Source organism: Cynocephalus volans, chromosome 9, assembly GCF_027409185.1.
Source record: "Cynocephalus volans isolate mCynVol1 chromosome 9, mCynVol1.pri, whole genome shotgun sequence".
In the NCBI taxonomy this organism is placed as follows: domain Eukaryota; kingdom Metazoa; phylum Chordata; class Mammalia; order Dermoptera; family Cynocephalidae; genus Cynocephalus; species Cynocephalus volans.
In genome coordinates, this window is record NC_084468.1 from 45,441,676 (window position 1) to 45,457,745 (window position 16,070).

Consider the following 16,070-nt stretch of genomic DNA (forward strand, 5'->3'; position numbering starts at 1 on the left):
TAAATTTAGATCCCCACTTCTTTCAAAAATATTTTTGCAACACTTAAATAGTAATGAAAGTTCCTTGATATATATTTTAAAACAAAAGTAATTTAAATATTAATTAACAAAAAGCAAATGGCCTTTGGAGTAAATTCCAAAATGAAATACTTTAAAGTTAATAAATGAAAAAAAAAAAAAAAAACTAACGAATTATAAAATCAAACTAATTTTCACATCATACTTAAAAATAATGTCCATACTTAAAAAGCCAGGTTATTGATTATTGCACAGATTTTTCAGAAAAAATATTTTATTTAAACCAACATAAAAATGCTGTCTGATAGTAAAATCAAACGTTTAATTCAATACTACTGTTTCAGGAATCAACTGAGAAATGTATTTCACTTGACTTGAAACATTCACTACGAAGCATGAAATGTTTCTTGCTTGGGAGTATGAATAAAGGAGAGGATAATTCATGGTGCCAGGTGTTAGGATGAGACTGACACAGCTGCAGGTGCAAAAATGACAGTGTTGTACAAGGACCAACTGCAACTTGGTGCAGCTGCACCTTTTTTGCAAGAGAAGGGGAAAAAAAGCATCTACTACTATTAATGTGGCACAACTGTAAGTGCGTGCTAATCAAATATGAAAATGTGCATGTCAAGCAAGGATAAGCTAGGTGAAAAACTGTTAGAGTCAAGCTGGTTTTGAACAATGTAATGTTATAAAATAAACATTAATATTTGTTTGAATTATGTACTGTAATCTAGTTACCATATTACCTGCTAAAGACACACCAAAGTCACTTAGGAGCCAATTATAATTCATAACTACCAACCACTATTGCCTTACATTTTCCAAGCTTATGTCATAAAAATCAGAAAATCAACTACCTTTCTGGGTAATAATATGCCAATGACTAATTTATTACACTACTTTTTTTGAACAAGTGCTTCTTTTTGGCAAGAATTTTAAAGAAAAAAAAGTGCCCTTGTTAACAATGATCAGCAGACCTCAGTTGTTTCTTTGTAAAGATAGCCTTTTAGAGGCAGCTCTCCTTTTAAATGAAAATAGGGCAGCAGTTATGGTCACACTTTTTGTTAATTTAGTTGCCAGTCAGCCCCAAATCAAAAGAAAATAAGGCTGCAGAGTGTAATTAACATTCAGTTCAGTCGTTTTGTCCCTTGTCTAGCCCCCAAGCTTTGTTAAAATTGCCATCTGAATGCTGAAGGCTGTAGGGAAATCGATTTGATTCTAATCGCACCATGAAAAGAACATGATCTAACTGCTTTCAGCCCTCCGTAAATCTGTACTAGGTCTTTAGCACAATGCAACTTCCAATTTAAAAAGCACTGAATGTCTCGTCAATGACTTTGTGAAGAAAAAAGAACAAGGAGCAGACATAAAAATTCCAATAGTTGTTTAAGCATTAAAGTTCATTTGCATCACAGCGAACCTGAAAAGGGCTGACCTCTCAAACCGCCTCTCAGGTCTATGAAGTTGTAGCCTTGACAAGCTCACATTGACAGAGCTCATTGACTCTGAAAGGCTACTCTATCAATGGTGAAAAATGGCAATAGGTTCTACTCTGAGCAGGCATCTGCCTGCCCACCCGCTGCTAAACCAATGGCAAAACTGATTCAAAACCTGAATCTACCTTGTAATCTTCCTTTCTAGGACCTTTTAATAATAGATTAAGATTTCTATACAATTTGAGGTTTTACTGAAGGTTTAAAATGGTGGGGGGGGGGGAATGAAAGAACTCGGGTAGGGAGAACAAGCTTTCCAAATTTGTTGTTTTATATTAATGTAGAAAAAAGTACCCAAAAGCTTAAGACTATATTTGGCAAATATTTATCACTCAAAGAAAAAAATGTAGTTACCACCATGACACACACACATACAATCAATTTAAAAACAAAAATAATTACAAAGTATGAACCTTAAATTCCAAAATATTTACGTAGGAATTCATATTTATGTAAGAATTCTGAATTCACTCTTTGTCTCTAATTAGAAGTTTAATGATAGGGTTTGGTATAATAATTGCATATTACAATGTTTAGAATTCTAAACCAAACAAACCCTGGTCTGCCATATTCTGAATAAGCATATAAACATAAAATATTCTACACACTTGACAGTCTGAAGTAAAAGCTGTGAATTAGTACCATCTAATCTTGCTATAAGACTTCTTTCCTGTTTGACAGGTGAAAAAAAAAAAGCACTTGCACGTGCAGCTTAATTAATCATTGCACTTGACATCTCAATGATTTACAGTGAGGAGCAGGTGAGAACACACAAAACCAGAAAGGAACCCTCGATTTGAGTGGAACATTTCTAGCACACTAAGGTGACAAGTATATAGATTCTAGCAGTCATTTAAAAAAAAAAAAAGAAAAGAAAAGAAACTATCACAAATTATTTGTTAGTAACAACAAAAGCTCAAATTAAATGGAAAGAAAAAAAGCTTTAACTACTGAGAATGTTTAATACTCTGCAATTATTTTTGGTTAACAAAATCAAAATATATTTTCGAGATTAAACACAATACCAATTTGGCAGATACTGAAAAAATACGACATATCAGCATTTATAAAAGCTATTTAAAAGCTTTTAAACATGAAAAAAAAGTACCTTATAATGCTGCAGTCACCTAGAAATAAAAGTTAAGAGTTTATGTCCACAGGACTGCCAGATAGCTATTTCTAATGAAATGTAAGATTCAACACTGCCAAACTGTATAGTCACTAACTGGGGATGCAAATTGAATCATAAAAAAACCTGTCCTTGATTTTTTAAAACATTTATATCAACCCCCACATTCAAAATAAGTAAATTAATAAACATCAAGAAAAAATATGTATAAGATTGGTCAACATGAAATACTAACAAAACATTATCTTTCGGTATTCTAGGCCAGTTTCTAAAAATAAGTCATCTTAATTTCCTTAAAAGAATTTAGTGCTTGTGAAAAGCACCAGACTGATAGTCATGGGAACTAAAAATCTTCTATTTAGCTGAAAGAACAGGGGAAAGGGCAGTGCAGGCTTCAGTGCAAGCTTCTCTACAGTGGGCCTTAATCCTTTTCAGTGCTCACACCGTAGGGGTGAGAGGACAGGTTAGTGGCTCTTTACCAATAATTCCTCAGTCATTCTGTGTAAGATGATCTACACAAAATCTAATTTTATCATGGATTCTTATCTTTAATTAAAAAGACTAAGACCACCAACTCACACCATGCAAACAAAACAATTTTTGAGAGAATGACGTCATGTCACTAACCTGGTCTGGAAATGGACAGCTTCAAGCATCCGAACTCCCATCCATCTCCCTTATCAAAGAGTTCACTTTAAATGACTTTTTAAAAAAATATATTTATTAATTTCAATACTTTGGTAGTTATATTTTTCTCACTGGTGAACTAGTTCTAACATGGCCATTTAGCTGTTACAGCTATGTTAAAGTAAAAAATAACAACAGAGATTCAAAACATCATTTTAATGAAGTAGTAGTAACATGATAGAAATGTTGGCTTCTATTTTTATTGCCTTTGGTCCCTGTTAAATTTTTGGTAGAATTGTATAAATAAGCCAAAACATGAAAACTGCAAGAGATGTAAAAGGGTCTGAATAATTTATAAGATGGCTAGATAATGATTAATTGACAATATTAAATGACATACCTCTATAACTTCCAAAGAAGGATCTAAAGTAAGCTTACGATAGTAAAACACATGAAACACCTGAAAAAACTAAGTTACTACAATAGAAAATTAGGATTTTCTGAACTCAAATTTGACTTACTTTGAAGTATTTTTGTAATTTTTCCTAAAATAACATGACTTTCTAAGGAAGAAGTTATTATTCCCTATAAACAAACTATGTGCCATTAGACATAAATAAGTCTTTCAGGGCAGTAATGAACCATTCAGAGAACCCTGAATGTATTACTCTTCTTTGTTACCACTATCACTTATACTTATTACCATTGATTCCTTTATTCACAATTGTTCAAAAAAGTGGTTTTTCAAAGAAGTGGTTTTCTAGACATTACTAATAAAACCAATGGAAATCTCATGAATTTAGAGTACTTATAGCCAAAGAAAAAAATATTAAATGTGAAAACTGTAACAAAATTTCTCCGAATTTTTCCCAAAGAAATAGTATTATCAGTCTTTAGAACACAAAAATGCTAAGATGTGCTAACAAAATATACAAATATTTCACCAATAACTATTTATAAAAGTTCAATTATTTAAACCTACAATTAAAATGTTTTTGAATTGGATTTATACATAACATCACAGAATATCAAAGTAAAATTTCAAACGCTCAATTTCTTATTTAAGACAAATTTTAATTTTAAACTCCTAAATTTATAATGCATTAATTAAGCTTTAACTGGAATAATGCTTAGAATGTATTCATAATCTTATTTTAAAATATTTTTCAAATAAGAATGGTATGTGTTTTTAGACATCTGTGCCATTTGAAATGGTTAAAATAAGTGAAACAATGATGTCTTTAGTTATGTTATTAGAAGAAAACTATATATAATTTTAAATGAATTATTTTAATTTAGGAGAAACTTAAGAGAAAATTACTTGATTCACTTCTGTTTATTCTGGATTAATATTAAATCTTACCCTCCAGAGATGTACAAAAAAATAAATGGCATATCTCAATAGTATGATACATGTAAAACCTGGATTAACCAAAAAGATAAACTAGAATTCTTAAAAGGATTTTTAAACAAATTCCCTTCCTGCATGTAAATGCTCCTTTTAAAATTTTTATATAAATTTTAACTTTTAAATAATCTATATATTAAAACACCCATGAAGTATCACTAGAACAACCTTTTAGTACTGTTTGTTAAAAGCAATATTTTTAGATGGAGATAAGCTAAACAACTACTAATATTCTATGTATCAACAATATCCTCTTAATTTAGTACTGAGCAGTGACTTGCAGGTGCTAATCTTCAACAACTCATGCTTAAAGAGAATTGATCAAGAGTTTATGACCTAAGCTAAAGAATGGTTCTTAACTTTTTTAGGTTACCTTGTGAATGATGAAAGCTGTTGACTCTCTCTCTCCAAAAAAAGGGGCACAAATGCACAAACATCTGAAATGTTGCACACAATTTTAAAGGAGTTATCCACTAACCTGGCATAACATTTCAGAAAATACTGTTAACATTTCAAAAAACAAAAATTGAATTTTAGTTGAGAGCAGAAATTTAGAAAAACTGTTCATAAGACAAATGAATTTCACTAAGCTAATAAAAAGTACTATCAGGGATTTTTTAAAAACTATAAAATTACAAAAGGAAGAATCAGTGCTTAGGACCGACAGGTAGAAAGGGGTTAACAAATCACCTTAACTGATTATAATAGACAATTAGAGAAACAAGAAGGGATAAGGAACCAACATTTGTTGATCCTCATTTTGAGTCTGACCCCATGCTACGTAGTTGTCCTCTTTTTGTTACCTTATTTAATCTGCACAAAACTATAAGGCAGTTTGCATTACTTTCATTTTACATATGAAAACTAAGGCTTACAGAGGTCAAGAAACTTAAAGCTACACTGGGAAGTGGTGGAGCTAAAATTTGAAATCAGAATTATATGGTCTTCAACCTGATGCTCTTTCCCTCATAGTACAGAGCTACAAATTTGTAAAGAAAAATTTGTAACATCTTTACATATATTATCCTGAGACAAATAATGTATATGTGCCATTCAAGTTATCTAAGCCACTCACAACCAACTTACTCTGAAACTATGATTAATACGTTCAAAAAAAATAGAGGGGAAAAGATGAAAAGATAGAGAATTTCAAAAGAGAACTGGAACTATAAAAACATCAAATGGACATCTAGAACTGAAAAATATAATATCTGATATTAAAAACTCACTAGATGGGTTAACAGCAGACTTGTCACAGAAAAAGATAAGTAAATCCTTCTACAAACTACCACATCAATAATATTAGGTTCTAAACATTGAAAGAACTGACTGTCAGCCAGCTCTTGGCAAAACACACTTCCTAAGAATTCTAACACATCTTTAAATTTCCAGTGCCACCTCTGCATGCTGAAGGCTCAAAGTTTACACTTTTATGAGAATTTTCTCTTATAATGAGAATTTAGTAACATGTTTTTATTCTAATTAGTGCTGTTCACATTAATGGCCGTAATTTATATAAAGAATCAGTTTTCTATGTTCCAAGGACAAAGCATTCCTTAAAATGAAACCAGTAAATGTATTCCTCTAATTATGAGAAATGTTTTATAGATCACTATTGCAAAGTGATCAAAATAAGATTTCAAAATGATTAAACCTATTTCTTTAACCTGCATTTCTTTTCTTTTTTTTTTTTTTTTTGACTGGTAAAGGGATTGCAACCCTCGGCATGGTGCTGTCCACCAGCCATCCCTACGCAGGATCTGAACCCATGGCCTCGGTGCTACCAGCGCCGCACTCTCCCAAGTGAGCCACGGGGCCAGCCCTAACCTGCATTTTAGAATAGGAAAAATAGTGAGGAAGGGGCAAAAACTGAACACCTAGGGTTAGGTACTGAAAAACCAACTCTTCTTTCAGTTAGAGTTCCTGTCCCTCCTACACTGCACTAACTCATTACATGGCATTCTCAATCTCTCAATGAGTAAATACACAAGTTTCAAGGAAGGATGTAGTATTAGAAAAAAAAAAACTTTACTAGAAATCATGTGCACTTATTTGCTAGCGAGTGGGAACTTAATAATTTTTCAGACAGGTATGTTGAGTCTCATTTGTTTTTATAAAAGTAAAACAGAAGCAAAAGCAATATAACAACTCTTAGTTGTCCAACTATAATTTTGTGTAAAATCTAATTAAAATGTACTTTTTTCCTGTACCCACTTTACCTTCTTTACGGCCTCTTCCCTTTACTGCGAGTTTGTGTCCCCAGGAAATACAAATTTAAATACTAGAAAGAAAAAAACTTATAAAGATAAATCTGCTGAAAATCTAAATAAAGCTTGCAAAAGTTGATACAATAATGCTTAGATGTTGTTACTATTTATCAATCAACTGGATAAACTTAGGTAAATTATACCACCTTTGGGTCTGAATTTCCTAACTTGGGAAATCTTTTAAGTTCTTTCCAAAGCTCTAAAATCCCCCTGCTTCTAGGTATATTCTAGGTATAAAATCAAATCATAATATATATTTTTTTAAAAAGTTCAATTTTGTATCTCTATAGAATAGTGAAATAAGCACGAGATTTGGAGCTGTAAGGCTGGAATTTTAGTCATGGCTTAGCTTTGTAAACTGAGAGAGCTCAAACAGGGTACTTGACTTCTGGGCCTCAGTATTCTCATCCTTAAAATAGGAATAAGATGAATGTCTACTCATCTTGGAATTTTGGGAAGTACTCAGTATAAGCAAATTAGTTAACTCAATCCCTGGTATATAGTAAGCGCTCAATAATTATTAGCTATTACCATGGTATTTATCACATAGGATTGTTGTGAAGATTAAATTAAAAGAGAATGTAAATAATATGCCTTGTTATTAGCAGATATACAATAATTATTATTCTCTTCATTTGCTTCTAGGAGTCTATTAATTCCACTGCATATAAATACAGATTTTACATTTTATAGCAAAATATTTTAAGTTATGTAAAAATCAGGAATTTAGCAAGTTGGAGTAACTGGTATAAACCAACTATTGTCTTAAATTACATTAAAGTAGGTATTAAGGTCAAACATCTGATATAATGTGAAAAGTTTTCTTAAATAGAAAATGAAGATGTTTCTAATTTAAGTGCACAAACATATAATTCAAGTTTCTCTATGGTTTACTTGATAGAAATTTCTGTAAATTGCATTTTATATTGCTAAGTCTATCAGTATACATTAAAACAGTGTAAACCTTCACCACATAACAAAGATCAGGATCCTGAAAAACATCTGTAAGAGCACATGAAAATCAAGAAAAAGAGGGTAATAAAGATTAAGATCATTACTGAACATATGAAAGTCCTTATAAATATTTTTCTGTTTACCAAAATAAAGCAAATGGAATAGTATTCTAAAAAAAAGTTAGCATTGATTTTCTACATCTTCAATCAATAGCAGTTATAAGAATATATTTCATTCATCATCCCTTGTTGACTAGAAAGTTTTTAGGATTTCCCCTTCACTAAAATTTCAATAATATGCTTTCAAATTTGTTTTGCTTTGATTCATTATCTACAATATGTTAGAAGCATTTTTCTTTAATTCTTTACCCAAATGTTCAATGCCTTTATCATTTAATTATTCAGAATTACTGACTATAAATGCTCAAATCCCAAACAAAGTAAATCAGTTTTGAAAATTCTGGGTAATTTTTAGTACCATCAGTATAACTGAGTAAGTATATTTCCCCCAAATAGAGACACTCTTAGTTTTCTGCTTATGATTCCCCCAGGTTCACCTTCTCTTGCGTTTCTTTAAGTCTTTCAAGGCTACGTGTCTCACTAAAGAAAAGAAGAAAAGAAAACCCTACTCCTCACCTCTCCCATTTAGACTCTCAACCCCTACTACATCCTAACCAGAGTAACTCACAATTATTGGGTAACTAAACTTGAGAGGAAAGATATTCATAAGTAAATCTAATTAGAACTTCAAGAAAAAGAAATATAGTTAAAATGAATTACTATTTATTTGCATGCATACAAAACACTTTAAAAGAGGAAAAATATAGGTCCTTTAGCCAAAGTTTCAAAAGCTAAATAACAATTGCCTAAAAAAAATTCAAAGAAAACAAACCTAAGAAATCTGTATAAAAGTATTTAGTAAAATGTTAATTCTTTAAATTTGAAAATAAAATCAACATTGAGAACTTATTTTTTAAGCTTGGAAATAGAAACGGTTTATAGACCCACATAGCTCAATTTTCAAAGGATTATAGATTTTTAGAGGTGAAAAGTACCTGAGAGATCAGATAGTCTGTCCTTTTCTCAGATTAAAAGAAAATGAGAAGAGGGAAAAACCCATCAGGCTCAGAGGTTTTGAGTGAAATCTCTGAAGATCATCCAGCTTCAGACACTGGTTAACTATCCTTTATACTTTTATCAAACTGCCTACAGAAAAGTGTTATTTATTCTAAAAGGCAAGATGCTTTTATTTACCAAGGAATCTTGGTTTGGTTTTGGTTTTGGCAGCTGGCCAGTACCGGGATTGAACCCTGGACCTTGGTATTATCAGCACCACACTTCAACCAACTGAGCTAACCAGCCAGCCCCTAGGAGCCTTGTTTTGACTAGTAAGGACCATATCTTCTGAAATGTTATGATCTTACTAACTCAAGGACTTTAAAGGTCAGAAGAGTAGATTCATTCAACTAATATTTGTTGAACACCAAGTAGATGCCAGACATTGTGAGAGGCACTGGGAATACAGTAGTTAACAAGACAGACACTGGGAATAATAATAATAATAAAGTTATAAGAGCAACTGCCATTAACTAAGTACCTACTATAGGCAAAATACTATACTAAGTACTCTACATGCAGTTGCTATAATTCCTAAAACAACACTGAAAGGAAGGGACATTACACCATTTTAGAGAGGTAAAAACTGAAGTTTAGAGAAAGGGCTTGATAAGTGTCACATTCCAAACCAGTTAGTTCTAGCACCAAAGTGCCAGTCCTACCACCACATATTACAGGCTACTTCCCTTTTCCTTGATGAATGATTCCCTGAAATAGGACTAAATACAAGTAAAAGTGCAAAGGGAATAGAAATATACACTATTTACAACAATTCTTGAGATATAACACAAGACTTCAAATACATTTTGTGATTGAAGGTGGCCACTTCATATTTCTAGACCCTAAAGACACATATAAGAGTACTTCAAATAGTTCATAGAAAAATGGAATTAAAAGATAATATGAATCTCAGATCCTCGTACCAGCCAGCCACCGAAAGAAAAAAAAAAGAAGAAAAAAGATAATATGAATCTTTCCATAAAATTTTTGAAGATCCCTCATATTTATTGTCTTTTGTTTTTAGAATTGCTTCATGAAAAATAGGAAAAGTACTTACAAATTTATACTATCTCTGCACTCACCTAGGCAATTTGCCAAATAGATTATATACTCTTTGAGGAGAGCATTAGTATAAATCTTTCTATCCTCAGCATCTAGCGTGGTACTTACACGCCAAGAATGATTCTATAAAAAAAGGATGTTAAGACTTCAATTTTCATCCAACATGCAGCAATAGACACAAGATTTATGCCCTAGCCCGAAACAATCAAAAAAAAAAAAAAAAAAAAAAAAAAAAAAAAAGATAAAACATATGCAAAAGTTCTCAAGACAATTGACAACAGACAATGAAAGAAAGTGATCCCTGAGAAACCAGAAACAAATGAGACAGGCAATTTCCCAAGCTTACTGACTTAAGAGAGCTTCCAGGTCACAGTGAATGGAGAGATCAGGCAAAGGCTGGGACTCTCTGAATTAGAGATAGCAGAACTGAAAAGTCTGGGGAGACCAAGGCAGCTTGCAGTCACAGAACAGAGTATCAGAGGAGAGTGCTACACAGAGAAGAAACTCCAGAGATTTGCAATAATCTCTACTGAATATCAAGGTGAGTACTTAGCAGTGCATCCAAGTAAGGAAACTACCAGAGGTGAGGCAAAAAACTAACTAGAAAGGATCAGAAGTAATAGTGTCCAGGGCTCATAAAGATCCAGCATAAGGCCTCTTTCCACCAACCAGACTAGAAAACATCACAATTCACAGGCCATTGGGTAGACTACCCAGGAGGGTCTTGCCTCACTAAAAGAGAGAATAACTAGCTCTAGACAAAACAACACTGCTCTGATTCCTCAAGAGGTGAAACATAAAATTACCACATAACACCACACTCCTAGGTACATACACAAAAAAATTGAAAACAGGTACTCAAACAAATATATGCACAGAATGGATAAACAGATTGTGGCATATACATACAATGGAAAATTATTCAGCCATAAAAATGAAATAGGGCTGGCCATTTGGTTCAGTTGGTTAGAGCATGATGTTATAACACCAAAGTCAAGGATGCAGATCCCCATACTGGCCAGAAATACACCACCAACAACAACAAAAAAGAAGTACTGATACACGCTACAATGTAGATGAACCTCCAATGCATTATGCTAAGTTTGAAAGATGCCAGACACAAAAGGTCATATATTACATAACCCCATTTATATAAATTATCCAGAATAAATAAACCCATAGAGAAAGAACACAGATTGGTGGCTGCCAGGGACTGCAGGGAGAGGGCAATGGGGAGAAACTACTTAAAATGAGTAAGGATTTTACTCTGGAACAATGAAAATGTTCTGGAAGTAGATAGAGGTGGTAGTTGCACAATACTATAAATGTTCTAAATGTCACTAAATTGTTCACATTTAAACGGTTACACTATATAAATTTCACCACAATAAATAATTATTTTTAAAAATAAGGCAGAAAATTAGGAAAATGAAAATAATGAACTCATGGGAGAGGAGGAAAATAGCAAAATGAAAGACTTAAACCTAACTATATCAACAATCACAAGAAATGTAAATGGCCCAAAATCCCTAATTAAAAGGCAGAGACTGTCAAATTGAACAGAAAAGGAGGACTCAACACTGCCTATAAGAAATGAAACTTAAACAAAAGTTACAAATAAGCTAAAAGTAAAGGGATGGAAAAAGATTCACCATACTAACATTAATCACAAGACTGACTGTATTACTATTAGACAAAGTAGATTTCAGAGAAGAGAAGATCAGTTTCATAATGATGAAAAGGTCAATCCATGAAGCAAACACAAAAACCCTGAAAGTTTACGTACCTAATTACAGTGTCAAAATACAAGAAGCATAAATTCCAAGAATAAATAGACAAACCCACAATTGTAGTCAGAAAGTTTAACAGTTCTCTTCTGATAACTGATAGAATTAGTAGACAGAAAACCAGTAAAAATGTCAAACAACTTGACCTAATTGACATTTATAAAACACTCTAACCAATAATAGATGAATACACATTCTTTTCAAGTTCATACAAATCATTTATCAAGACAGTTCATATTCTGAGTAATAAGTCTCAATAAATTTAAAAGATTCAAAACACACAAAGTAGGTTATCTGACCACAATGAAACAATTAAAATCAATAAGAGAAATATCTCTAGAAAATCCCCCAAATATTTGGAAGTGAAATAAAATACTTTTAAATAACTTATTAGTTAAAGAAGAAATCTAAAAGGAAATTAAAATGTAGAATGAATTGAATGAAAATCAAATTTTGTGTGACACTGCTAAACCAGTACTCAAGAAGGAAACTTATAGCACTAAAAAACTATACTAGAAAAGAAGAAACATCTCAAATCAATGATCTTTGTTTCCACATTAAGAAACCGAAAAAAGAAGAGCATATTAAACCCAAAGTAAGAAGAAAAGAAATAACAAAGGTCAGACTCAATGAAATATAAAAACAGAAACAGAAACAGCCAATGACACCAAAAGCTAGTCTTTGAGAAGATAAATAAAATTGATAAACTTCTAGACAGACTGGTCAGAGGAATAAAAGAAACAAGGAATAAATTAACAATTTCAGGAATAAGAGAGGTAACGTAAGACATTTACAGATAGTAAAAGCATAATTAATAAATATTATAAACTTTATGCCGACACATCGTGGATAAAGTGGACAAATTCCTTGAAAAAGAAACTATAAAGCTCAACCAAAAAAGAAGATGGCTAACTAGCGAGCACAGAAACTCAGAAAAGCCACACAGAGAATGTAAAGAAACACCCAGCCTCCATCACCCAGGATCAACTGGGAACCAGGAAGAACTTTTCCCTGGGGAAAAAAAGGTAAGCTAGAGGACCCCAGCAGTGTCCATCAATACCCTGGATACCTAGAGTCCTCACCACCGAGGACCCTGGCAGTCTTCACAGGCACTAAGCCCAGCTGAGGGAGTTGCCTAGAGAACACACACTTGTGCTCCTGCCAGAGAAGCTCATACTGTGCCCCACCTTTCAATGGCTATTGCTGCTGGGTACTACCCTATACCTCCTGGAATTGGAATTGCTGCTGGAGGGTGTCTTACACCAGGGTGACACCCTTTAATCCTAGATGCTAAGCTGCCACTGAGCTGCCCCCATTCTGTGATCCCACTTCACCAAGCTGAGCTGCCACCAGCTGTTACACCCTACCCTGTGGGGCTAAGCTGTGTTAAAGCCAGCTGCTCCACCCATTCCTCCCAGTTGCAGCTGTGTCCCATATCCCCATCAGGTCGGAGATGAAGCTGCACACTCCCTCTGAAGGAAGCTTTACCTACCTTGCCAGCTGTGGCTATGACCCACCCTTCTGAAACTGAGCTAAAGGGGTGCCTCACACCCTGGAGATGTGATATCTTGGCCAAGAAGCTGCTTGGTCAAGCTGAGCAGCTGTGCATCCCAGGGCTGAGCTGACACAGTACTCTGTCACAGGGAAACAGAGCAGTGACTGAGTGAGACACCCTACCCTGCTGGCCAAACAACTCTAGTACCCTGCTTCCCTGAGCCTGGACTATTTCCCTAGAAACTGAGCTGCTGAAATAACCCTTTCCCTGGGAAGTAGAGTCAGTGCTGTGCTGCTCCCTGCCCCCAAGGCCCAAACAAGAGCTATGCTCTGTCATTCTGGGTCCTTCCTGTCACTGCACCTGACCTTACAGAGACTGAAATATTGTCCAGTTTTACCAACTCAGGGGCTACAGTTACCACTATATAATGCCTCGCTTCCCTGGAAACTACATGACAACTAAGCCCCATTAGCTCTACTACCTAAATTGCAGCTGTACTTTGCATACCAGGTTCAAACTTTCAGAGCACTCCTTCTCCCCCAGAGTTGAGCTAGTGCTGCGCCCTGCACCCAGGATCACAGTCACAACTACATGACACCACAGATGCAAGGGAGGCAGTTGCAGCTGTTGGTACTGATGCCACACTCACAAGCTAACTTCACTGCCCCTGTAGACACCACAAGTGCGAGGGAGGTAGTTTTAGCCACCAGCACTGCTGCCACACCTACGAGGTAACCCCACTGCCACCAAGAACACCACAGACATCAGGGAGGCACTTGCAGCCACCGAGGCTGCTGCCGCTATGGGGAATTAACCCCACCACTATTGTAGACACTGTAGCTGTGCGAGCTGCCGCTGTGGACACCACAGCCAAGCGGGTGGTTAATAAAACTGCCACTTCTGCAGTTGCTGCCACCACCAGCACCGCCATGCAGCCACCACTGTTGTGTAAGCAGCCCATCATTGCTGGAGCCACTGCTGACATGTGGGCAGCCCACCAAAGCCACAAGCACAACCACTGCCACCACAAGGGTGGTGCTGACAAGGATGTAGTTGAACAGCCTATCATACACAGCTTATGGAACTGTAAAATAATAGTACTTCTACTTTGGCAAATAATTTCTCAGTTCCTTAAAAAGTTAAATATAAATATATCACATGACCAAACCATTGCACTCTTAAAAATTTTTACTCAAGAGAAAAAAAGTATATGTCCATAAAAAGACATGAACAAGAATATTCATCGCACCTTTATTTATAAAGACCAAAACTAGAAAGAACACAAATATCCATCAACCAGCAAATGGATAAATAAATGTGATATATCCATACAACAGAACATTACTGTAGTGGACTGAATTATGTCCCCCCAAAATTCACTGAAGCTTGAATTGCATCCTCCACGTTTTGTGTATTAGAAACTTAGCCCCCATTGTGACTGTTAAGGGAGTGGGAAATCCTATTATGGTAATCAAAAGGTGGAGCCTTGAAGAAGTGATTGGATTGTAGGACCATGCAGCAGTGAATGGATTAAAAACGGTGGTAAGGGGTATGGTTCTGAGGGCTTTAAAAGGAAAATCTGTCTCTCTCTCTCTGCTCTCTCTGCTTCCACCATCTTGCAATGTGAGACCCGTGGGTCACCGTCACCACCACCAGACGGACTTTGGACTTCCCAGCCTCAGAAACTGTAAGCAATAATGTCATTTTTCTTTATCACCCAGTTCAGTGTACTTTGTTATAAGCAACACAAAACAGACTAATACAATTACTTGGCAATAAAAGGGAATGAACTAATAACATGGTTGAATCTCAAAATAATAATGAGTAAAAGAAGATAAAAAACAATGCATATTACATGATTCTATTTACATAAAACCCTGAAAAATACAAACTAATCTACAGTGCTAGAAAGCAGATGAGCAGTTTGCCTAGAAGGGGTGAGGGCATTATAAAGAGGCAAAAGGAAACTGGGGGGGTGATGAATATGTTTACTATCTTGATGTATGCATGTGTATATGGGTGTATGCATGTGACATAACTCATCAAATGACACACCTTAAATATGTGCTGTTTATTGTACGTCACTTACACCTCAATAAAGTTGCTGAAATACAAATAACAAATTTTTAAATGTTACTACCAAGTTACACTATATTCAAGGCCACAAAATAAAACTTAACACATTTAAAAGAACTGGAATCACACAATGTTCTATGACAATAATAGAATTAAACTAGAAATCAATAACAGAAAGATTTCTGGGAAATATCCAAATATCTGGAGATTAAACAAACACTTCTTAATAACCCATAAGTCAAAGATGAAGTATCATGGAAAATTATAAATCTTTTGCACTGAATAAAAATAAAAACACAATATACAAAAATTTGTAGGATGCAGTCAAAGCAAAGCTCTAGAGGAAAATGGTTAGTATTAAATACTTGTATCAAAAGAAAAAGAGGTCAAGTCAATGACTTCTACCTTAAGAAACTAAAAAAAGAAGAGTAAATTAAATCCGAAGCAAGGAGAAGAAATAATAAAAGAGCAAAAATCAATGAAAGTGAAAAAAGAGTAACAACAGAGAAAATAAAAATAAAGGAGTCCATTCTCATCACTCCTATTCAACATTTTACCTACCCAGTGAAAAAAGAGAAGAAAAAGAAATTAAAAGCATGCAGATTGGAAACCCAGAAATAAAATTCATTATTCTCA

General features: G+C 34.3%; 1 protein-coding gene across 2 annotated transcripts in view; it reads right to left on the minus strand.

The window, feature by feature from the left end:
• Positions 1-16,070, minus strand: part of CHIC2 (cysteine rich hydrophobic domain 2) — a 42,886-nt gene that overhangs the window by 4,622 nt on the left and 22,194 nt on the right. The gene's annotated exons all lie outside the window — the stretch shown is intronic.